The 23,208-nt window shown below is 50.6% G+C and overlaps 1 protein-coding gene across 2 annotated transcripts in view; it reads right to left on the bottom strand.

Moving 5' to 3' along the window:
- ST3GAL1 (ST3 beta-galactoside alpha-2,3-sialyltransferase 1) overlaps window positions 1-23,208 on the bottom strand; it is a 67,391-nt gene that overhangs the window by 33,063 nt on the left and 11,120 nt on the right. For both annotated transcript variants that reach the window (XM_019724187.2, XM_019724148.2), the window contains exon 2: window positions 15,565-15,702. The gene's annotated coding sequence lies outside the window, so the exon portion shown is untranslated. The remainder of the gene's footprint in view (window positions 1-15,564; window positions 15,703-23,208) is intronic.

The following is a 23,208-nucleotide window of genomic DNA, read 5'->3' as shown; positions in this document are numbered from 1 at the left end:
AATGTTACTCACATGCCACTAGATACTGCCCAGCCATCCCCTGGGGTAGAGAGTCAAGGGCTGCCAGCTTGAGGCTCAGTCTTCCAGGGCTGCCTCCCTCTGCTCAGCTGAAGGGAGCGGCCCTGCCTCTGCCAGGATTCTGATCCCCTGATCAGCGGAAAGATGATAGCCTCCTATAATTACCTGCAGTGTGTAATGAAGTCCCATTTAGAAACCTTAGAAAGGACCCAGCAAGGAGAACTTTTTCCTGGGTAATTTCCTGATCCTAGAATTTCAGGGTTGGAAGCGACTTTACAAAGGCAAAGAGGCCAACCCAGCATTTGATGCTTACCTCTCTTCCAGCAAGCCTGACATGATTTGTTCAAGGTCTTACTGTTTGCCCAGCATGGCTGAGAGCTGAAAATAGAAAGAAGCAGTGCATGCAGTCCTCCCAGGACCGGAGTCCTGGAGTCTGCCCAAGCTGTGGAGGCCACTCAGGTAAACAGATAACGATAGTGCAGGACTACAAGGGCCAAAACACCCGACAGCTACCACTGCTCAGCCATACCGTGTGCCAAACACTCGTATAAATGATCTCACCTAACTCTCAAGAAAACTCTCCCACGGAGGTGCTATTTTTAATCCCTGGTTTGCAGGTCAGAACTCTGAGGCTCAGAGAGGTTAAGGCCCCTGCTGGAAGTTGCACAGCCCATAAGGGCTGGAGCAGGCTTTGATCCCTGCAATGTGAGACTCCACATTGCTGGGGTTGCAAACATGCCCTTAGCCTGCTAGTCTAGATGAGCCACTGGGGAGCAGAGAAAGACAAACAAAAAACAGAGGAGCCCAGGTGGCTGAGTGGCCAGGCTGAGGGTAGGGCAGGCACAGAGGCCCAGGGCCTCACTAGCAATCAGAGAAATGCAAACGAAAACAGGATGAGACATCCCTTGACACCTCTTGGCCTGGCAAAATTAGCAGGCACTGTGATGCCAGGTGTTGGCGGGTTTTGCAGATAGGGTAGCTCATACCCTGCTAATGGGAAAGTGTGGAGTCGGGAGTTACTCTAGGGAACCACCTGGCAGTACAGGGACGCATTACACAGAGGCATGCTCCAGCCGCCAGCAATTCCACTCCCCAGTGAACACCAGAGCTCTCCAAAATGCCACGGAGAGTATCACACACATTCCAGAATGTTCTTAGATACATATGTCAAAGGAAGGAAAATTCTGGGTCACAAGGAATTTTGTTTTTAAACATGGGGAGGGGTTCCGGTTATAATGACAAAGTGACGGGAGTTAGGAAGCCCATGGGATGATAACAGAGCCACCTCGTGGGGTGACCTGGGAGGTGCCCAGGGTCACATGCCAGGCACACCTTAAGAACTCGATGGATCAATGTGGTCAGGCACTGTTACTTCTAATAATCGTGCTCTGAGGCCTCTGAGTGGGGCTTTACGTTTCACCCTCACCATTCATTCATTCAGTACCTATGTACTGTCACCTGCTATGGCTCAGGTCACATTCCAGGTGGAAGGGCTACAGCTGGGTGCACAATGGATGAAGGCAGCTAAAATCCTAGGCACCAGAAGGGACCAACAAAGAAGTAAATGTATACTAGGTCAAATGTCCAGAGAGCAGCAATGAAGAATGAGAAGTAGGGGACAGTGGAAGGTGTAGCCAGTGGGTGTGCACGTGCAGCACTTTGGATATATTCTACGGTGAATTCAGTCTTGCCGAAAGTGGCCCCTATGCCAGCGTCACAAAGGCTTCTGTGTCCTGACACTTGTGGCTTCCAAGTCTGGCTAGTTGTCCCAGCTTCAAGTGAAACGTAATTTAGACCATGAGGACTCTTAGAGCTTCTACAAAGGCATCGAGAACAGATGCTGAGTCTCGCCCATCCCGTTTGGTACCCTACTTCTGAGTCGGATCCCCTTTGGGCAGGAACATGGGCCCCCCACAGAGGAGGCACTGCTCCTGCCAGCTCGGCTGCACCACAGCCTTCAGTCTATGACAAAAGGCCATTCCTGTGGCCATCCAAAGACTCAAGAAGTGGTCTGCTTCCACCCTGTAATTCCCCTTCTAGGAATCTATTCCAGGAAGTGGGTCGACATGCAGACAGAGTTTGGTGCCCAGAGAGTTTTACCATCATGGTATTTTTAATAGCAACATGCCAGAGAGCGCCAACGCGCTCCACCATGTAGAAATTATTAGGTGCAGCATGGTGCGTTCAAATATCTCTTATGGGACAAAAAATCTGCATCGTTAATGATGCTCAAGAAAAAGAACACGGGGGAACACTTCCTATACCGTTAAATGGAGAAAAAAACAAAGGAGACAATACCAGCATCAGAATCATAGGTTTAGCAACATAGAGACCAAACCACAGTGAAAGCAGATACTCTAAAACGCCAAAATAGGTACTTTCTAGAAGGGGTAGTTACGTGGGATTTTTTTCGCTCCGGGCCTTTCCACTTTTCTATCTTCTCAGGATATCCTTCAGTCATCATGGCTACTGTTATGATAAGAAAATAAAACTACCAAAAAACCCCCCAAACAAAACAAAACAACAACCGAAAAAAAACACCTGAAAAATTGTGGCACTTTTAAAATCTTCTCCAGCACCCCACTGGTGAGCGGGGACCTGCCCAGGACCCTGACCGAGGGACCTCCCAAGGCTTGTGTTTAATGACAGTCTCTCAGGATTTGGGATTTCACTTGCAGAGGCTTAGACCCAAAGCAGAGATGGAAAATGGGAAGCAATAGGGGACATCCACAACGGAGACAACGTAGGGGACTTGTGAGAAGGCAGACCCAGCAACATTTTTAAAAATTAGAAAGAAAAATGCAACGGCTTCCCAGGAATGAGTCTTGGGAACACTCTCCCTGGATTCTGAGGCTCCCTAGGGCCCCCCCCCCCCCGCCCCCGGGCCCTCTATTTCCTTCTCCAAACCCCAACTGAAAAGCCTGTTGGATGGCGGCACTCTCGCCCAGCAGTTCACATAGGTCCTTGCTTGCCTTTCAAAGTGCTGTCACAAGCTCCGTGTGGCTGGATCTCCGTATCCTGTCCCTGTTGGAATGTGTCCCAATGTCATATGTATTGTATGTTATAGCTTAAGTTCTGAGGCTCAGAGAGGTTAACCAACATGCCTGAGGCCACATAGCTGGTAAGGGACAGAGCAGGAAATGGCACTCAGGCCTCCTCATCTGAACCCCAGAGGACTTTACCACCCCCCCTTCCTACACACAGAGCTGGCCTATGAGCCCAGTGCAGACGTCTCAGTAAGCCAGGGTTCCAATCCCAGCAGAGTCACTCCATGGTTGTGGGGTCTTGCTAGCTAAGCACTGGGAGCCCAGGTTTTATCAGTAAACTGGAGACAACCCCAAGGAGTAAAATGTTAAACCCTGGCACCCTGTTAGCTCATAACAAATAATTTTATTGTTGTTAGTGGTCCCCTTTGTCTTCTCTGGAGTAAAGTCCTTCTCTGGGCTCTGGATGTGACCCCAATACACTGTCTCCCTCCTCTCACCCTCATAGGGCAAGGACAGGGTCTCTTCGTGTCCCCAGCCCGGCGTGGAGAAAGTGCGGGGGAAAAGAGAGCTAGAGGAAAGAGACCAGGATGGAATCTCAAGGGGAGAGTCAGCTCTGCTTAGACATTTGGCGGAGTGTTTCCAAATCCTGCTTTCTGGCTTTGCGGAGCTGGTTTCTGGCCAGCTGTGCTCAGTTCGTGTCTAATTCCAAACAGATGGGCTTGTGCCCTGCCCCCACCCAGCTCCAGGGGCCTCAGAGAGCAGTGGAGGGCCTCCCACCTTCTGACCAGGCAGAAAGGCCTCCTGGGGGGGTTGCTCAGCCCCCCAAGCACCACAGAGGCCCACACTGGGAGGTGCAGGCCTGCGTCAGCCAAGAAACAGGCAGACCCGACCCTACCCTGGCGCATGTCTCTGTCACAGCATGTGGTCTCATTGTGACAACCATGCAGACGCTGTTCCCTCCACACCAAGAGACAGTAAGTAAGCCCAGTGGGTAAGCACGTGGACTCAGGGCCAAGTTGCCCAAGTCTGAATCCTGCTCTGCCCAAGCATTGCTGGGCACCCTTGGGCATGTTTCTTAACCTCTCTGTGCTTTTCCTTCCTCCTCTGTAAAGCAGGGATGGCAGAGCTAAAACTAGCACTGACCTCAAAGGGGAATTGTAAGGATGGATCAGGAGTTTATGTAAAGCACTTAGAGAGTCACGTCATAGAGATCAGCATGGCCAGACACCTCTCCCACTTCGTGTCACATACAGACAACTCTCACGAGATTCCTAGGACCTGTTTAAAGGCCTGCAGTGGGGTCAGCCCTCTCTCCAAGCAATAGATTTATGACCGCTCAAAAAATAATTTCTTTGTAATGAGGATTGAATGAGTTATTATCATCCTAGTTTTTCAGATAAAAATCTGAAACACAGAGGTTAAGAACTTGTCCGAGGTCACCCAGCCTGTAAGTGGCAGAGCCAGGACACAAACCCAGACAGATGGTCTCCTCCAGGACAGAGCTCTTAACCAACAGATACCACTACCACCTCCAGCTAACATCACCACTTTGCAAATGATTGGATCCCACCACCCCTTTCAGTTCTCCCAAAGGTGGCCTTGACTCAGATGTTGGCCTGGGCTCCGGGCAGCCTGCGTTTTGGCAGGTTCTTGAGCTGCGATTCGCTCCACCACCCTGCCACCCGCCTTTGCAGACATGACAACTCTCCCAGCCCTGGAGTCTTCTGGAAACCACAGACCCTCCTTTCTGTTTACTCTCCCATCACTCATTCCCCAGCCAGCGTCCAGGATCTAGGCTCTTGCAGATTGTTCTAGATGAAGAGGAAGGAAGATAAAAAGAGTCGATGAAGACTTTTAAGGATCCCCAACCATCCAGAGCCACCAAATCCATGTGGAGTCCGTTTGGCTAATTGTACACTTTGCTTCGACCAGCTAATGTCTTCCTTTCCATCCAGACATCTGTCTCCACAGAAAAAGGCATCCACTCAGGGGCCAGGGGCCTAACTGCTGTGGGTTCCTGAGAACGATTACATATCGGAGAGTCCTGGGACTTCCAGGCAACAGAGAAACCACTGTCAAACCCTGCAATTATAGGGCAGGAATAAAAAAAGGGAGCTGCCACGGCCCCTGGGGTGGAAATAGCTCAGCGTGGTTTCCTGGCCTTGCAAAAGTACACATGGTGAGGTCAGAGTGGCCGTTTATAAGAGGAACCACGGGATGAAGTTTTGCAGCTTTGTGCAGGGGGTGGGGTGCGTGGTGGCTCTCTGGGGCAGGGGGAACGGGGAAGCGGGGACAAAAAGCCACATTTGCTGAGTGCCAAGGGCTGGCCCTCAGATACATCACGTGTGCGCTTAGTTCTCAGAACAAGTCAGCCAAGCAGGGCCTTGTTCCCCTGTTGCCAGAAGAGAAACCAGAGGCTCCAAGAGGTGAGGAGACCTGCCCAGGCCCTCCTGAGTACTGACTCTTGAACCCAGATCTGGCTGATTCCAGGCCTAGGACACCCGTCTACGTATTGTCACCTCCTGGAGAAGGGGCTACTTTTTAACAAAGGATAACATGAGAGGCTGTTTACTCTGGCTGGGGGGAGGGGCCTCGCCTCTGTTTTCCTACAGGTCCAGCCAAAGGAGGGGTTTAGGCTGGTGGATAAACCACGTGTGGATTAGGAATCGAATCACTCAGCTTCAAATCTTGCCTCTACTAATAAATGTTGTGTGATCGTGGGCAAATTACTTCACTTCTCTGTGCAACATTGTCAACTGGGGAAACGGGGTGGGGTGGGTGAGTTTGATCCACTGTGGTTCCCTCCAGCTCTGAATCCTGTCTATGGCATGTCAGCTTGGCACAGGGGTTATGAGCAAGGCCCTGCTGCGTCAGATTGCTGGGTTCAAATCCTGACCCTGCCCAGAAATAGTGCCCCTGGAGGGGGGATGGGGCTTATTACCCAGGGGCCCCAGAGACCCCACCCAGCCTGCCCCCAGCATTGTCCCTGGGAGGGACGGGGCAGGGTTTCCCCAGATCACTAGGCTCAGAGACTCACTGACTCGTCCCCATGTACTGGCAGCCTACCTACTGCGTATCAGGCGCGCTGCCGGTACTTATTGGAACACGATTACGCCCGTTAATTGAGGTACTGCCAGTGGCTGCTTTGGTTCCACAATGAGAGAACTGAGCAGTCACCCCAGAGATGATCTGGCCCGCAAGCCCCAAAATATTAACTCTCTGGCCCTTTACAGAAAAAGCCTGCTGCCCCTGCTCTAGGCTGTGAGGTCTCTGAGGGCAGGACCACACGTCACCAAGACAGGGACAGGGACAGGTGCTGAAGGAGATGAGGCCTCAGGACAGTCTCCCATGGAGATGGCCCTGGAGCTGAGTTCGTAAGGGCCAGCAGACGACTGGCTGGGTGACGGTACAGGGGACGGCACTCCTGGCAGAGGGACAGCCCGCGCAAGGACACATGGACCCTGCACGTTCTGTGCTGGTGGCACAGTGCAGGTCCAGGGGCACCTTCAGGCAGCCTGGGAGCTGCGGTGCAGGAGGTGGTGCACATGGAGTGCAGGCTGTCCTTACCCCGTGGAATTGGGCATCTAGTGCGGGAACCTGACAGGCACATGCCAGTGAATGTGCTGAGTGCCTGGGGAGGGGCAGAGAGAACGTGAGCCGGTTCTGATGGAGAGAACTGTCCACTTGGGGATAGGACGAAAAGTGTCCTGCATCCTGCATGAGAGCCCTTCTTCAAGAAGGCAGTGCTCCTGAATGAGGCTAGGCAGCCATGAGAGCCAGGACTAGCCAGCTGCCCTACTTGGCAGACAGAATGGAAAGACCCAGCTAACAGGTCTTAATGTGGAAGGTGGCTTAACTTCCATCTGAAGCTGGGAATGGGTGCCCAGAGGTCACCATGGGATAGCATGGGCGCCCAGAGGAGGGGCTCCAGGCCCAGTGATGGGTGCAAAGGTGGTTTCCCAGAAAAGACAAGGCTGAGGAATTTGAGGAGCTCAGGGAATTAGCCATAGGAAGTTATGGAGCCAGTGTCCTCAAAAGCCAGGGAGACCCTACAATCACCCTCCCCCTCTTCCCTGACCCTCTGCTTGCCCTTCACTCACTCTACAGGGGTACCCCGAGTGGTCAGCTGCTCAGATTCCACAGGCACACTGCTCCCATCTGAGGGCTTGGCAATGGCTGCCCCCCAGGTACCCATGTGGATGATGCCCTCACGACCTCCAAGTCTCTGCTCACATTTCTCTTCTCTGTGTGGCCAGCCCCAGTCACCCTCCCCTGGCAGCACCCTCAAATCCCCTCTCTCTCATCACTTTTCGTCTTCCTACAAATCCTTGAATCTACTTGTTAACTCTACTTTATCAGAAGTCCCCCCACCAGAATGTAGGTTCCATGAGGGGTTGCTGTTTGTAAGTGACGGAAGCTCCCCCAGCTTTCCAAACCCTGCCTGGGGCTAGGAGGCACCCAGTCGGGATCTGTTCACTGAATTAACGAATGAGCCAGAGTGAGGAATGGCACCGTGATGCAAACTATTCAGAAGGTCTTCTAGGCGAGTGTCCCACGGTGGGAAGGAGCCAACCCTTTGGTAAGAGACCTCCTCACTCCCTGACTCATTTGCACCTGCTCTAATACTGTGGCTAGATCACACAAGCCCACCTTTAATCTTCTTTGGAACCTAAGTGTATTTGCAAATACAGGGAATGGAAATGCCTTTGTAAAGCACACACTGAGAGCTTCCTGACAAACAGCTTTTCAGGAAATCACTCCCAGTGTGACATGCGCCCCTGACAGAGCACGCGCCAGCCTTCAGGAGAGGCCTGGGGTTCCCCACAATCCCTGGGGACCGCACTGTGGGTTCCCTTTTTTGAGTTCTGCCTGGAGCCCAGATGTTCTCAATCAGGAGGTTACACGAAGACAGTCGCTTTGCCAGCAAACAGAAGAGAAAATGAGGTGCACAGTCAGGAGCTGTCATCAAGCCCTCGAGGGGGCTCCAGGGAGCAAGAGGGGGAGCAGAGGGCTATGGGCCCCCTGGAGCCTCCACAGTTGCTCTCCCATCTGGGATCACGCATTTATCTGGGTTATTCTCCATAAAACACTCCCTGAGCGCCAAGGTGGCTGTCCCCTCAGTGTCCCTTGCCCTCGTGAGGATTTATAAATGGACTTGAGGGAAGCCTCAGACTCCAGGGCAGCCTACACACAGCTGCTGGAGCTCCTCCTCTCCCCCTCACAGCACACTACAGAGTGGCCCCAACGTGACCCAGGGCTGTGTGTTCGATGGGGAAGGACATGGCCCCTGCCTTCAAGGACGTTCCCGTTAAGTGACGGTCCACGTGCTGTGGTTTCGGCACAGGAGCCAACTCCCTTCTCCTCAACCAACAGAAGAAGCCAATCCATCTCTCCCACCTGAAAGCCTTCCCTTCCTCCTCTTTACCTGATGGCCAATCCCCCAGCACAGAAGATATTTTTAGTGCTTGTGACAAAAGTGTTTACACGAAGACCAACACGGTGACATGTCTCTTCCCCACACAGCCTTTGGACATTGTACACAGGACAGTGATTGCCAAATGGATGTCATATGCTGACTTTGGTTCTTCCACGTTCTTCTACCCTCTCCCCACGATCCAGGTCAGAAGGGGCAGTCAGCTACTTTGGCAGGGTGAGCTTGCTCAACTTAACCTGGGCCACACAGGCCTATAAACAACAGGTGTTCCAGCAAGCACACAGGCTGGCTGTCAGCCATACCGAGAAGGTGGCCTGTCCCCAAGTTAAAGCAGCCCAACCTGGAATCCCCTCATTTCCAGTTCTCCAAAAGCTGAAGGCAGACATCACAAGAAGGGTGGAAGGCTGGTTGACGCCTGAGAGGACTGAAGAAGAGAGAAATAATCTCCAAGGAGACCCAGGCCTGTGTCCACCCAGCAGAGTGGTCAGCTAGCTAGTTGTCCGTCATGTGTATCAACCCTGCAGCCAGGGCTGGCTCTGTGTGGCCGAGACAAGTGGACCGACAGTGCCGGCCTTCATATATCCATCCATCCATGCACAGAAGTACCTGGCACAGGTGGGTTTCCAATACGTCCCCATGAAGAAGGAATCACATGTTCCTGTTCCCCAAGGAGCTCCCAGTCTAACAGGGAAGAGACACCACGGCAGCCACGCAAGACACACGGTGTGGTCAAGACACACCGCGGGGTGTTTTGGGGGAGCAGTGGGAGAATGGAGAGCAAGTGCGGGCAAAGAATTCCCAGAGGAGGTGACACTTAAGTTTTAAAGAGGGATGATTCACACAGGAAGGTAAGAAGAGAAAAGTGTGCTGGGGTCGGGAGTTGCTCACGGAAACCACCTATCCCAGGTCCTGGAGACACGAAAGCTACTTCATTTAAAGTGACTGTTATTTGTATCTATAGCTATGGTCATAGCCAGAGCCACATCTGTATATATATGTATTTGTTGTGTAAGTACCTGACAAGCAGCCATTTTTATTGTAACGTGCCCGACACTAAGCATTTGATCGCCCATTTCAAAGGCATCCATCTGGAATAAGCACATTGCTGGCTACACAACCAGATAAACAGCCAGGCCTCCCTACCCATGAAGTCCCCTCCTTTAGAAAACCCTGGTTAACCCAGATAACCAACCATTTGAACGACCCCCTGCTTTTCCCTTCCTGTGCCCTAATTCCTGCTCTTATGTTTTAAATTCACCAAGAAGGAATAAACCTGTGGAAACCCTAGGCACCCCCCCCCCCCACCTTGGCCCCACTAAAGGCAGAATCCCAGTATGGTTTTTCTTTCCTCTCGCTCTGCATCTGTGACTTCACTGTGTGACCCCGCGTGTGCCATGTACCTTCCAGGATGTGTTGTTGTTGTTTTTTCAAACTCCCCTGATGGTGTTACTGAGGTGCATCTTGCAATCTTAATATGAATTACAAGGGCTGGTCCAGGCACATCACTGACTCTGACCTGGGGAACGTCCTGGGCCCAGGTGAGTGCCCCAGGCCTTCCTAGCAGAGACTGAACTGCACGGTATACATAACACTAGCGGTCAGGGATTGCTTTGTGTCTAGCAGGGTTCTAAGAGTTTTTACGCAGTCCAACGGATTTAACAACAATCCTATGAGGTCTGTGGTACTGCCATCTATTGTGCCCATTTTGCAGATCATGAGAGGTCAGGTGGCTTGCCCAAGGCAGAGCAGCCCACGGCAGAAGTGTGATTGGGACTCAGCCATCTATCTTCAGAGACAACACTCCTAGGTGGGGCTGGGAGAACAGTGGGGAGCCCGGGGCCCTTGGTGGGCCTGGGGCATGGTGAGCCCTGTCCAACCAATTATGTCCCAGGGCCATAAGGGACACAGCACTAACAAGAAGACGGACATAACTGGACACCCTTCGGATTCAAAGGTTATTGGAAAAATCCCAATGCTTATCAGCCAGGCATGACTAAAATAAAAATCAGGGTTTTGAGGATGACTCAATCTGTGATGTTGGCTTCTAGAAGCACACAGGAAATTTCCCTGCTTCCGGTGGCCCTCTCACTCTGTGGCACTAGTATTGCCAAGGCCTGTGGGCCTGGCACCACAGTGACCCCTGGAATATCCATCCTTTCATGGAAGAAACGTTTTGCTATAGGCAGACACTGTCCCTGAGCTGGCAGGAAGGGGAGCCCTGCCCGGGTCCTAAAAGCCCACCACAGGGTGGCTCGGCTATAAATAATATTGATATCATGTCTGTAATTTAGTCAGCATTTACTACTGGCCAGGCACTGTGCCCAGCCTTTTGAGTCATTGTCTCATTTCATCCTGACAAACCCTGGCAGGTGGGTACTATGGTTACCGCCTTTCTTACGGATGGGGAACCGAGTCACAGAGACGCAGAATATGAAGAGCTGGAGAGAGGCACACGGAGGTGGCCGCCAGGCTCATCTCACTCACTCCAGGGTTCATTCTCTTGAACCCTCTACAACTTGTATATCCTTGCGGGGTGGGGAGGGGACTGGGCCCATTTCATCCAGAGAACAAAGCTCAACAGGCAAGGACACACAGCTGCAAGCACAGAGCCATCTAGAAGCTTGTCCTGAGGACTCCAGGGCCCGGGCTTGCTCCCCTGCAAGCCGGCTGTGGACCAGGGCTGGGTCTTTGAGCATCAGGAAGGTACTCGCTGCTCCTGGCTGCCATCGTTTCAGCTGTCAGGAGCCTGACCTTTCTAGAAAACGGTAATGATGCTAGTAATGCCTGCAAAGCCCCCTGCTGACAACTGTGAAGAGCCTTCACTCTGAAGACCACATGGTCTGTGGGTCCCCTGGTCTGTTTTACAAATGAGGCAACAGGTGCAGGGAGGGATTGGATCTGAGGGCACCGGAGACCAATGGGCTCTGCTGAAAGGTAGGTCCAGTGCAATGTGGAGGGAGGACGTGGAGGCCCAGCGAGCAGGGAGAAGGCCAGGTTGTAAGCTATACAAGGGCAGAAACCCTGTGCTCCTTACCACTGTCTCCCCAGTATCAGAGTGTAACCAGCACTCAGTAAAAACCTGCTGAATGGATGGGCCTGTCCTAACCATCCAGGTCAGGGAAAAAGGCTGAGAAGACGCTCAAGCACTGTTAACACACAGTTTCAGTTAACACGAGTCTAATTTTCTAGGTATTACTCTACCTTCACACCTAATAACCAAAGCATTTGAATGTAGGAACTCTTGGTATGGATCCAACACACATTATTCCATTCTGTGGATGTACTTTATCCATTCTCCAATCTTAGCCACTCAAGATGTTTCCAGTGCATTGCTACGTAGCAAGGATCATGTAGAGGCCACACGGCAAGAGGGCCGGGCTCTGGAGGCAGGCTACATGCCGCTGTGAAAGCCCAGCTTCTCTGCTTACGAGTAGCTGTGCATCTGCGGGTAAGTTACTTAACCACTCTGTACCATGGGTCCATCATCACCAGTGAAACAGGGAGAATGACAGCAGCTCATTCCCAGGGTTAAATCTGTCAATGTTTGGGGCTAAGAGAGTCTCTGACCCACAGTTAGCCTTTTATAAGTGCTGGCAAACACTCCACCAGCACTTACGGTCCTGAAATTCAGGTGATTTCTTAGGGTGCAGTCCCACGGGGAGAATCATAAAGTCAGCCTGTAGAATTGTAGGGACAGTGCCTTTAAAACTCCCAGCAGCACGAAGAAGAAAAAGGTCGTGAGCCCTAATTCATTAGCCCAAGAGCAAGATCTCAGAGGACCCAAAAGGTAAGTCTACCCAGTACGGACACCAGAATCCCCATTGCCAGCCTTTCTGTCACGTGTTTGCCCAGCCTCCCAGGTAACGAGCCCTGTGGTGCGCAGCCAGCCCCTGCAGCTCCAGGTACCATGGAGAGAGGGCATCTTCACCTACCTCACAGCAAACCCAGAGGAGGCCAGGCCCAGGGCAAGGAAGCTTAAACGCCAGGGCACCCCACATGTCTAGGGCTTGTATTTTATTTTAAATTCATAACTTTCATTATTTTTTTTCTTAAAGACAACTGCCAAATTGTATTAGCTGCAGGCCTCACCAAACGTAGACCTGTACCTGTGCATACCATTGATTCGTTCATGTCTCTGTTTCTCCCATTAAATTAACACCTTGAGGACACAGCTCTTCTCCTGTTTTACCTCCAGTGCTTGGCCCAGTGCCAGGGACCTAGGAGTGTTTGCTGAATAAATGGATGGATGGATGGATGGATGGATGGATGGATGGATGGATGGATGGATGAGAAGGAAGGAAAACCAGGCAGAACTGAAATCTCTGTCTCTGTTAATTTCACTCACTCTGCTTGGAGTCCCTCCTTAAAATCACCCAGTACAAGTTAATTCTTTTCCACCTGACAGTCTTTCTGACGTTCAAAGATGGCTCTTCCAAGTTTCCTTTCTCCCAGGGAAACAAGCCCTGTTCTAGCAGCTTTTTTAAAAGGTTATCAGCAACGGAAATTCCACCAGCTTAAACTGCGGCCCATTTTCATATCTAATGATTGCTAGGATGTCCTCTTATCTAGTTGGAATGCCTTGGCCTCCAGCCTGCCTCTAGGCCAGCTGATAACATTTATTTTTTGCAGGGGTGGGGGTGGGGGGGTAATGCCTGAGTTTTAAGGGAGAGTACTCAAACCCATGACTCCTCTAACAAGGGGGGAAATACAGCCCTGGTTCTCCAGGAGGAGGCCACAGCACCCTTGGGGAGAGTAAATAAGACCCCTGCCTGTCCTTTGATCAGCAACCCCTGTTCTCCTTCACCCCTCACTGTTTGTTGTCTCTTATCAGCACTGTGACTGGGTTCCATAAACATCCAGGCTGCCCTCCCCCCCAACCTTCTGCCTGCTCCAGTCACTACCACTCATATATATTTTTTCCTGCTTACCCTCCATCTCATCCCCTTCCTCACTTCTTGCTAGGATGTGAACTCCCTGAGTCTTTGTCTGCCCAAAACAGTGCCTGGCACACAAAGCTCAGAAATATTTATGGATGCATGAACGAAACTAGCGTCATCAAGTACATATTCTGCATATACCCTTCTGGGAGCTGGGGCTACAAAGGTATTCACATGTAGACCTCTCGTGGATAGAACGGGCCGTGGTCAGCCCAGTTCTGAGATGTGATCATGAAACTGAGGGTCCTTAGGACTTAGCTTAAATTTAGTTTTCAATTCCAGCTCTAGAAATCACATCCCCCCCCCACCTCTCAGAGACCCAGCCTTCCCCCACATAATCAGCACCCCCCTCCCCCAGGCAGCAGAAGACGGTCGCAGCATCAGGACCTCTGGTGGGATAAAGATACATCTTGACCTAAGTTATGGTTCAGCTCCTCAGCGCTAAGGTGGAACGACCCCCTGGTGACTCGCCCATGAGACCAGACAGAGGGACGCCGGAACAGACCTCAGAACTGTCCTCAGGACCTGAAGAAACAATTCATTATCCTCACCTCACCTCCGACCAATTGGCTCCCAGCACGGCCCTGAACCCCTAACCCGTGGTGTCTTGTGATTTTGCCCCCCAGAGTCTGTAAGGTACCGGCCATTGGGGAGGTCGGGCTTTTGTGCATGAGCTTCCCGTTCTCCTGCGTGGTGCCATTCAAAACAAAATAGCCAATATTTCTCCACTGCAGTTCTTGGTGTTAGTGTTTGGGCCTGCTAGCACCTGGTGGACGAACTCTTTCTGTTTGACGACAATAAGGTCCCAATCATCGTTACTTTATTCAGCAGGTCCTTTGAAAGTAAACCACGATCCCTTCCCTCCATCTTTCACCTCCACCATTCCACATTTTCCGAAAAGTCACAGATGTCCTATTTTAGCTCATTTTATTCCTCTCCTTGTTTTTATCTCCTTTGCCCCTAACTTCAGCCCATGGGAGAGATGGCGGACATTGTCTTCCCCTTTGGGGGAGACCCCATGTTGCATCTGTCTGCCTGTCACTATGGAAGGACTGAAGCTCGTATCTTATCTAACTGTTTGCACATATCAAACTAATAAACCCCAAGGCCCAAGTGGCTTAGTTTCTACACAGACTCACACACAGAGACCACAGGTTGGCAGCCCAAAGAAATTTTAAAAGTAATTCCATTTTTATAGATAGGTAGGTAGGTAGGTAGGAAGGGAGAGGGATACAGAGAGAGAGACAGAGAGACAGGGAGAGAGGGAGGGAGAGAGAGAGAGATCCTCACCAATAATCATATAGAATAGAAACACACACACACACACACACACACACACACACACACACGCTCACACCAACCTTCCTTCTTCCAGGATGGTTGTAATTACACCCAAGCTGGTTAGAGATTGGCAGAGTGAAGAGAGAAATCCCAGGGTGATCACTGTCTTTCCAAGCCAGCTTTCCCAGCGATGATGGAAACGTGCTCAGCTGGCACTGTCCACAATGGCAGCCATGAGCCGCATGTGGCTGTTTGCACTTGAAAAGTGGGGAGTGTGACTGAGGGCTACACGTTTCATTTTATTTCATTTTCACTAATTAAAATTGAAACAGCCACATATGGAGCTCAGTTCAAGACCGGGGGCTGGCACACATTTTCTGTTAGGACCCAGACTGTAAATATTTTCGGCTTTGTGGCCACACAACAGTCTGTCACAACTGCTGGCCGTTGTGTGTGACAGCGCCACAGACACGCCTGAATGAATGGGTGTGGCTGGGTGTCAAAGAACTTCACACAAAATGGCCCGGCCGGATTTGTCCTGTGGGTCATGGTTGTCTGCTGACACTTACTCCAAGGCACACCAGAGTCATTCCTGGCCTTTTGGGATGGCAGCCACTTGTCATATAAGGATGTCCCCCTTCCAGGTTTTTACTCACCAGTGTTCATGAGAGCTCAGAAGGCTTTCATTTTAAGAAAAAGAAGGGTTGCTTGATACTCTAAGAGGGCCGCCTTTTCTCCCTGAGGGAGAAAGAATTCCCTCTTTGTGGACTATCCTGGAAGAGCAGGCCAAGTTACAGACAGAGACCAAGAAACAGGGGAACACGTTCTCACCTCCACCCAACACAGCCCATGGAAGAAACCAGAAAAGACAACACCTCTCACTCGTGCGGGAAGGTCAGTCATGTACCTCAGTCGGCTGAAGGACTGTCCATCTCTGATTCTGTCCACAAAGCTCAAAGTGTCGGTTCCCCACAACCCCTGGTGATGTTAATGGCTTCTACTGGCATTTCCAGGTCACAAAGGTTGAGTCTGAAAATGGTACCAGCTGGAAAGAAACAGGAAAAAAGTTTGCGTTAGTTTTGATGTTTAGTTCATCCACTGTCTTTTGAAGATGACTCAAGATAATTTAAAAAGGTATTCACCCATTTCTCCACTTACTGACCCAATGATTTATACTTCAATATTTTAAAAAATAAACACCTATTCTGTCCCATGCACAGAGCCAAGTGCCAGAGACAGAAAGTTGAGTAAATCATAATTCGTGCCCTCAAGACGCTCCGTCTGGTGAAGAAAACAGACAAAGAGATAAATCCTTCAGGGTAGGTGTGACACAAGGATGTGAGTGATACTTGGGAGAACTGAGGAAAAAAATGACCGACTCAGTCTGAAAGAAGAATTTGATTAGGAGATGATGTTTTTAACTGCTTCTTGATCAAGGTACCAGTGAAATGCTATTTGGCAAAAAGAAAAGGTTCCAGGGAAAGTGTCTCTAAGGACGAGGAAAAAGAAAGATGTGAGATGTGAAAGTGTGAGATCAGGGTTAGGATAAATCAGGCTGAAGCTGGACAGGAAATGGCTTTTGAAGACCTTATCTGGGAATAATGACCGACTCCCTGCTGAGCTCATATTGTACCCCAAACACTGACAGGGGTGCAGACCACATGTTTTCCCATTTGATCCTCTCACAAAATCTCCAAGGAGGTCACACGGATTATTCCCACATTATGGATGGGCAGCTGAGGCCTGGAGAGTTTACGTGAGTCAACTTGCCCCAGATGACAAAGGCAGTAAGTGGTGGAGAGCAGACCACAACAGAATACCCCCATTCTGTCTGGTTCCATGTCTTTATCGTAGCCACTGGCATTGAAAATTGCAGTAAGGCCCCAATTTGCTCACGCCACCTTCCATGCACACCCTCGCGCAGTGGAGTTGATTTCTCCACCCCTGGAATCTGAACTTGGCCACATAACTTACTTTGGCCAATGGGCCAAAAACAAATGTGACACAAATAAAGGCTTACAAAGTGCTAATACACAGAACTTCCTCTCTCGCTTCTGGGATTGAATCATTTTGCAGCTACATTTACACGCCTGAGCCAGCCCCCTGGAGGAAGAGAAATTACACGAAGAGTGTCCCCAGGCATTACGGCCACCCCTGCTGAACTCTCATGCTTGTCTGGGAAGCCCCAGCCAAGATGCCTAGACCAAAAGAAATGCCCAGTCCACCCGCAGAATCAGTAAAAATAACAAATGTTTGTTGTTTGGAGCTGTTTGTTACACAGAGAAAGCTAACAAATACAATCGCTGTTACCCTTACACTGCTGACAATGCTGCAACATGATAAACTTGCGTGTTGATAAACTTGCGTGTTGGAAAGCAAGCACGTTGATGACAGTCAAGAGATGAGAATGACCAGAACTAAGGCAGGGCTGTGGGCAGAGGGAGGAGTGAGAGATGCGAGAGCTATTTAAAATGTAAAATCAACAGGATTTTGTGCCAGACTGACCCCGGATTTGTGTAAAGCGTCTGGTATTGACTATAAACAGATTCTATTTGGAGCTCACTGATGGGGGCGGGGAGGATGTGGACACGGAAATACACAAAGTGGTCAGAAGCTGAGCAGTGAGGGCTCCGTGTCCCAGGGAAGAAAGCTGTGGGAATGAGACTTTCTTTTCAGAAGAATTAAAGTGGGGTGCTCATGGTCCCGGCCTCCTAGCCTGGCTTACCATGGCCACCTCCTCCAGTGCCAGCCCCACTCTTAGCAGCAGCCAGAAGGATCTTTGTAAACCGTAACCCAGACCTCCTCTACTCCCATCCCTGGCTCACACCATCCCTAACTCACACCATCCCCGGCTCACACCATCCCCAACTCACACCATCCCCGGCTCACACCATCCCTAACTCACACCATCCCCGGCTCACACCATCCCCAGCTCACACCATCCCCGGCTCACACCATCCCTAACTCACACCATCCCTGGCTCACACCATACCCAACTCACACCATCCCTAACTCACACCATCCCTAACTCACACCATCTCCGGCTCACACTATCCCCAGCTCACACGATCCCCGGCTCACACCATCCCTAACTCACACCATCCCTAACTCACACCATCCCTAACTCACACCATCCCCGGCTCACACCATCCCTAACTCACACCATCCCTAACTCACACCATCCCTAACTCACACCATCTCCGGCTCACACCATCCCCAGCTCACACCATCCCCAGCTCACACCAACCCCTTCCCCACTGTACCTTCGACTCACTCTTTGAATTTCAGCATCAGTGGCCCTTCCCAGGGACCTCTTTGTTGACCACCCAGACAAGGCTAGCCATGGCTACTAAACGTAATAAACGTACGCAGAACTCCCTGCGCTCACCAGCTTGATATCTCCCTGGGGGCAAGAGTGTGCCCGTCCTACTCACCGCCACCCAGCACACTGCTTGCCACATGGGAGAATGTCAATTACTATTTCCTGAATGAGAGAATGAACACAGCTATTCATGTGCCATACCTCCAATATGTTTTCTCTGACACAGGAACGTCCACACTGCAAGCGAGGTTAGGGAACCTGTGCTGGGGCAAATACAGCTTCCTGTATGCATTTGCTTATCTTCATTCATTTGTTTATTCTTTCATTTAACAAGAATTTATTAGGCATCAGGCATTAACTCAATCCTATTATCTGGAGCGCTCACTAGACTGAGGCCCTGAGAGGTTGGGGGGAAGGGGCAGTATTTTACTTATCACTAGATTCCCCCATCCCAACTCCCACCGGACAGTGTACGCGTATAGGAGGCACTCAGTAATGACTGTCGAATGCATGAATGAATGAATGAACGAATGAATGAATGAATGAAGCAGATGAATCTCTGAGTATCATTGGGACGTGGCCGATTTAGCAGGAGCCTGTAGCTGAGTTTTACGCATGTCACATCTTACTAAACAACTGATAATCATGGTAACATGTACATGTGCACATATAGGAACACATATGGCAATTGTTCTATGCCATAAGCTGTAAGCGGGAAATCTGTGAACTAAATTACACATGGAGCCCTGCTCCCTACTCAGCCTCAGCTGTTTGACTCCACAGCCTGGCAGCTGTGGCCACCTGTGACCTTTGGTTAGAGCCTAAGACTCACCTTCGAGCAAACATCATCCTGAAGCAATTCTGTCACTGACCTTTAAAGATATAGCTGGCAACTGCATTCAATTCCCAGCCCCAACCGATGAGCTCGCAACCACAGGGCTTTTAAAAACTAGACTGTACCCCAAGTGTCGCCCACCTTCTACGGCCTGTTTCTCAGCTCCTCTCACAGGGCACGGGGGCGCTGAACACACAGAGGAGGCCAGTATCCCACTGTCTTACCTGCTGGTCTCGGGAGCAGCCTAATTAGCTCCTTGACTCTCCTGGCTCGTTGCTTTGTAACATAGGCTCTGGGAACCTTTTCTGAAATGTATGCCAGGGTTCTTCTCCCCACACCCTGCCTTCCTGTGTCTTCCTATATTCCCGTTTCCCCATCCTTTCCACAATCGCTTCCAATTCAGAACAGCAACCAAACTCTTAAAAATGGGTGACGTGTGTTTATACACACGGGTCATACAAGGAAGACAAATCAGACATCATCCCCATTTTCAGCGAGGCCCAGAGAAGGTTATTCTCAGAGATCACAAAGGAGGAAATTGAGACCCAGAGAGGAGAGCAGGGCCGGGGGGCTTTGCTGTGTGCTCAACGCTCTTCCCACTGTTACACTGGCTTCCCCTCATCCTGTTCCAGCCCACCCAGCCCCTTCTTATCTACCCATCGAACTGGCCACCCCTAGGTACCAACTGGGCCCTTAGCAGTGATCTGCTGGGCTTAAATTAGGAGAGTTGAAGGCAAAACGTCCAACTCTAGTTGGCACACAGATTAGAGCAAATTCAAGAAAAAAAACCCCAAAAAACGAAAGTCATGATACTGTTCTCCCTTCCCCTTTTCTGAATCTAAAATTATTCCTTCTTTGTCCTGTCAGACACGTGCAGCCCCCTCGTGCCAACTTATGTTTGTTTCTACTGTGCAATATCACACAATAAATCTAACAAGAGATTTTGTTCTCCACTTTTGTTTCTTCTCTGGGTCGAGCAGGGGACTGGAAGTAAAGCCCTTCCTCACTCCTGGAGTTTGCTTAAGAAATCATAGCTTTTCCCCTCCAAGCGAAAAATAATCATCTGAACAACTGTCCACACTGGGCCTGGCTGAGTAATACCGCTGCACTTTTAAATTACAGGAAGCTTTTCTCAGAGACCTGTGGTCATGTCATGTGCCCAAACAGTGTGGCCTGATGCTATGGTAGGTGTTGTCAACCGGGGGAGGCCGGTCAAGTCCAGCTGTGTGATTTTAGAAAAAACAAAATGAAAACAATAGCCTTTCTCTGAGTGTTAGTTTACTCCTTGGTGAAACAGAATCCATAGCTGCTTCAATACTTTGCAGGGTTGTACTGAAACCTCAGTGAATAGAAAAAGACAACAATGAAATCACAATAATGATAATTAATAATAATAACAATAATAATAATAATGTAATGGTATCGTAGCAGATATCGTTTTTCAGTGTTCACTAGCACTTTGCCAAACTAAGCCCTTTGTACTCTAAACCCCAGTTAGTGCTCATAGCAGTCCTGTGCTATGTGCACTATTATTTGCATCATTTTGCAGAAGTGTAAGGTCTTGCTCACGGTCATGGTAAAGAGTGGAGCCTGAATGATAAACTAATTCCTAACTGGACCCTACTGACAGGCCAGGACTAACAGAGTTCACTGCATGCCAGCGTTTGCCAAGGCTTTCCCACGCCGTGTAAGCATGGTGCTCTGACCTGGTGGGGTCAACAGTACACTCTTGGGCTCTGGCCATAGGAACCCACTGTGTGGGGTGAGGACACAGGAACACAAGCAACGAACCACCCCACTCTGTACCTAGTGCCAGATGAGACATGAACAAGTGGGTGGTCTCTCCCTCTCCGTCTGAATTCCTGTCCAGAACAAAATGATCTTGGAGCATGAGGTCAACACTGAGACGGCCTGGCCAGCTCTGTCTGCAAAGGGGACACATGACCCACAAGTAGGGAACTACAAGGGCAGATCAGGTGGTGAGACAACTCCAGCTATTCGTGTAAATGCTAGAATGTTGCTGGCTTCCTGACGCGGGCAGGGTATAGGGACAGAAATTCTGGGTGAGGGAACCAGGGACAACAGGACTAATGCTGAGGGTGGAAGGAAGTTGAGTGGAGCAGCTGGGATGGTCTCCTTCTGGGTGTGGTTTTGCCTCCTCCGTCGTGGTCCAGGGCCTGAGGAAGCCAGCCAGTGGGTGTAAAAATGAAAGGCAGGAAGCACATGTTCCTGTTAGGCTAAGAAAGTGTGCACCCTCCCTTTCCGAAAGGGGTTCAACACCGGAGTCCTGAGAATGAGTGGATTTCTGAATTCAGAGGCTAAACGCTGAAGTCTGGCTAGCTGTAATGGAACGAGTACAGACAAGGCCTGTACCGTACTAAGCATTTCAGGTGCATGATTTCACTCAGTCTTTACAGCAGTCCTCAGATGGTGGCCGTCATAGGCCCATTACACAGATGTGGAAACAGAAGCTCTAAAGCGTAATGTTATTTACCCAAGGCCACACAGGTAGAAACTGGCAGAGGTGTGATTCAAAGCCACAGACATCCTGTACACAAGCCTTTCTTTTCACCAACCAGCCTCGCTGGGCTCTGGAAGGTGGTCCTCTCTATCTCACACCCCACAGGTCCGCCCTTAAGGGGCGGCATGGTTTGCTGGTCTGTACCTCTGAAGCTGGGTTCCTTATAGTCATCAATGGCTCCCCAGTTCTCTTAGCGACCAGGCTGGACATCTCCAAGGGGCTTTCGATTTATAGGTTCTCAGCCCCCAAGTGCCATCAGTTCTCTAATCCCAGAGAGATGAAGTTACCAGTTCTTGTCACACTGGAGTAGATACTCCAAACCCGGCTCCCAAGAGCTCCCACATGGACTACCAGCTGGTTTTCCTAAAACGTGGGTCGAAGTCTCTTTTTGCAAGCAAGAAAAAAACCTTGATCCCCCCTCATCCCTGGAAGAATGCAGGTCCTGTAGGATGTTTTCCTGTCTTACTCCTTCCTCTGATCACACGACTGGGGAGGTACCCCTGCTCGGTCTGTGGGTTCCTCCATGGGGTCCACTCCTGGGCACCAGCTCCCTCCACCCTCACTGCTGCTGTTAGCAGGTCCCACCCATCTTCCAGCTCCAAGACCTGCTGTTCTCTGGGGCTTTTCTCCACCCTCTCCTGTTTTATTTATCTCAACCCCCACACCGAGCCTAAGTGGGGAAACTGAGGCTCAGACACGGAAGTAATTGCCTCAGAACCCTCAGCTAATCAACCGTGGGCCTGTGCTGTCACTCTGGCCCTCACTGTCCCCCTCTGGCCCCCAGGGCCTTCCCAGCTAGGAGGTGCCCCCTTGGGCTTCCTGTTGGGTAAAGTGGATTAACCTTCAGAGGAGGGAGACGCTGGCTGGCTGAGTGGCCTCCTCGGGGCCTGGCGAGCATTGTTCTCTGTGTCTGCCCAGAATTGTTCTCCTTTCTCAGATTTGGGAGGAACTGTGAAATGTGTTTGTTTTCTAGGCAACCATGTAATTAAGGAGGCATAAATATGTACTTGTGGATCAGGGCGAAGAAGGAAGAAGGAACCTATTGACCAGGGAAATGTGGGCCCAAAGGACACAGCTGGTGTCAGGTAAAGCCTGTCTGTCATTGGTGAATGGGACCCAAGTGCCACCATTAACTGTCCTGTTTATAGCCCTTTGAAATATGGTTCAGTGAAAGGGGGACTTTGTTCTTTTGGCCCCTTATCTGATTCTCAGAACAAAGGGAAAAGAGGTGGGAGGGAGGTGGGCAGTGGTCTGGGTAATGTTGGCAGTGAGACCAGATATGCTGGGCCCAGGAACCTTCCATCACGGTGTTGTGTTAGAGAGAGACATGGTCATGGGATGGAAGAGGGTGTGTAACAACCCCCCACTTGACTGCTCCCAGCCTGGGGACCTGAGGTCAGGTGGCCAACTTCAGTGAGTCTCAGTGTTCTCAACTGTCAAAATACCTGTAAGAATAATGACCACAAAGCCCTGGTGAGAAGTTTAAATGAACCCAGAATGCCCAGCCCCTGGTATTTCCTGGGCAGGAACTCAGGAAGGACAGAAAGACCCCAGAATTCACAAAATGCAACACGGATTTGCTCCGAGGGACGACTAAAGGAGACTATGTCCAGGAGACCATGGAAACACAATGGGAGTGGAGAGGGTTTGATGCAGCAGGTTATACAGGAGACCTGGCACCCAGGACACGGCAGGCTCGCCTCTGGACAACCTGGGCTGCCCAAGTTGGGTAGAAAACCCATCAGTGAAAGCTGGCGCGGCAGCGATAAATGTGGGGCTGGCTTCTCGCTTGGCTTTGCCCACTAATAGGCTAAAGAACCGTATCAATCAGGCCTCTCTCTGAGCTATCTACTTAGCAGTGAAATAAGAGACG

This window comes from Rhinolophus sinicus, linkage group LG12 (genome assembly GCF_036562045.2).
Source record: "Rhinolophus sinicus isolate RSC01 linkage group LG12, ASM3656204v1, whole genome shotgun sequence".
Classification (NCBI taxonomy): domain Eukaryota; kingdom Metazoa; phylum Chordata; class Mammalia; order Chiroptera; family Rhinolophidae; genus Rhinolophus; species Rhinolophus sinicus.
The sequence above is the reverse complement of the archived record's forward strand: the minus strand, read 5'-3'. Positions and strand labels throughout refer to the sequence as shown.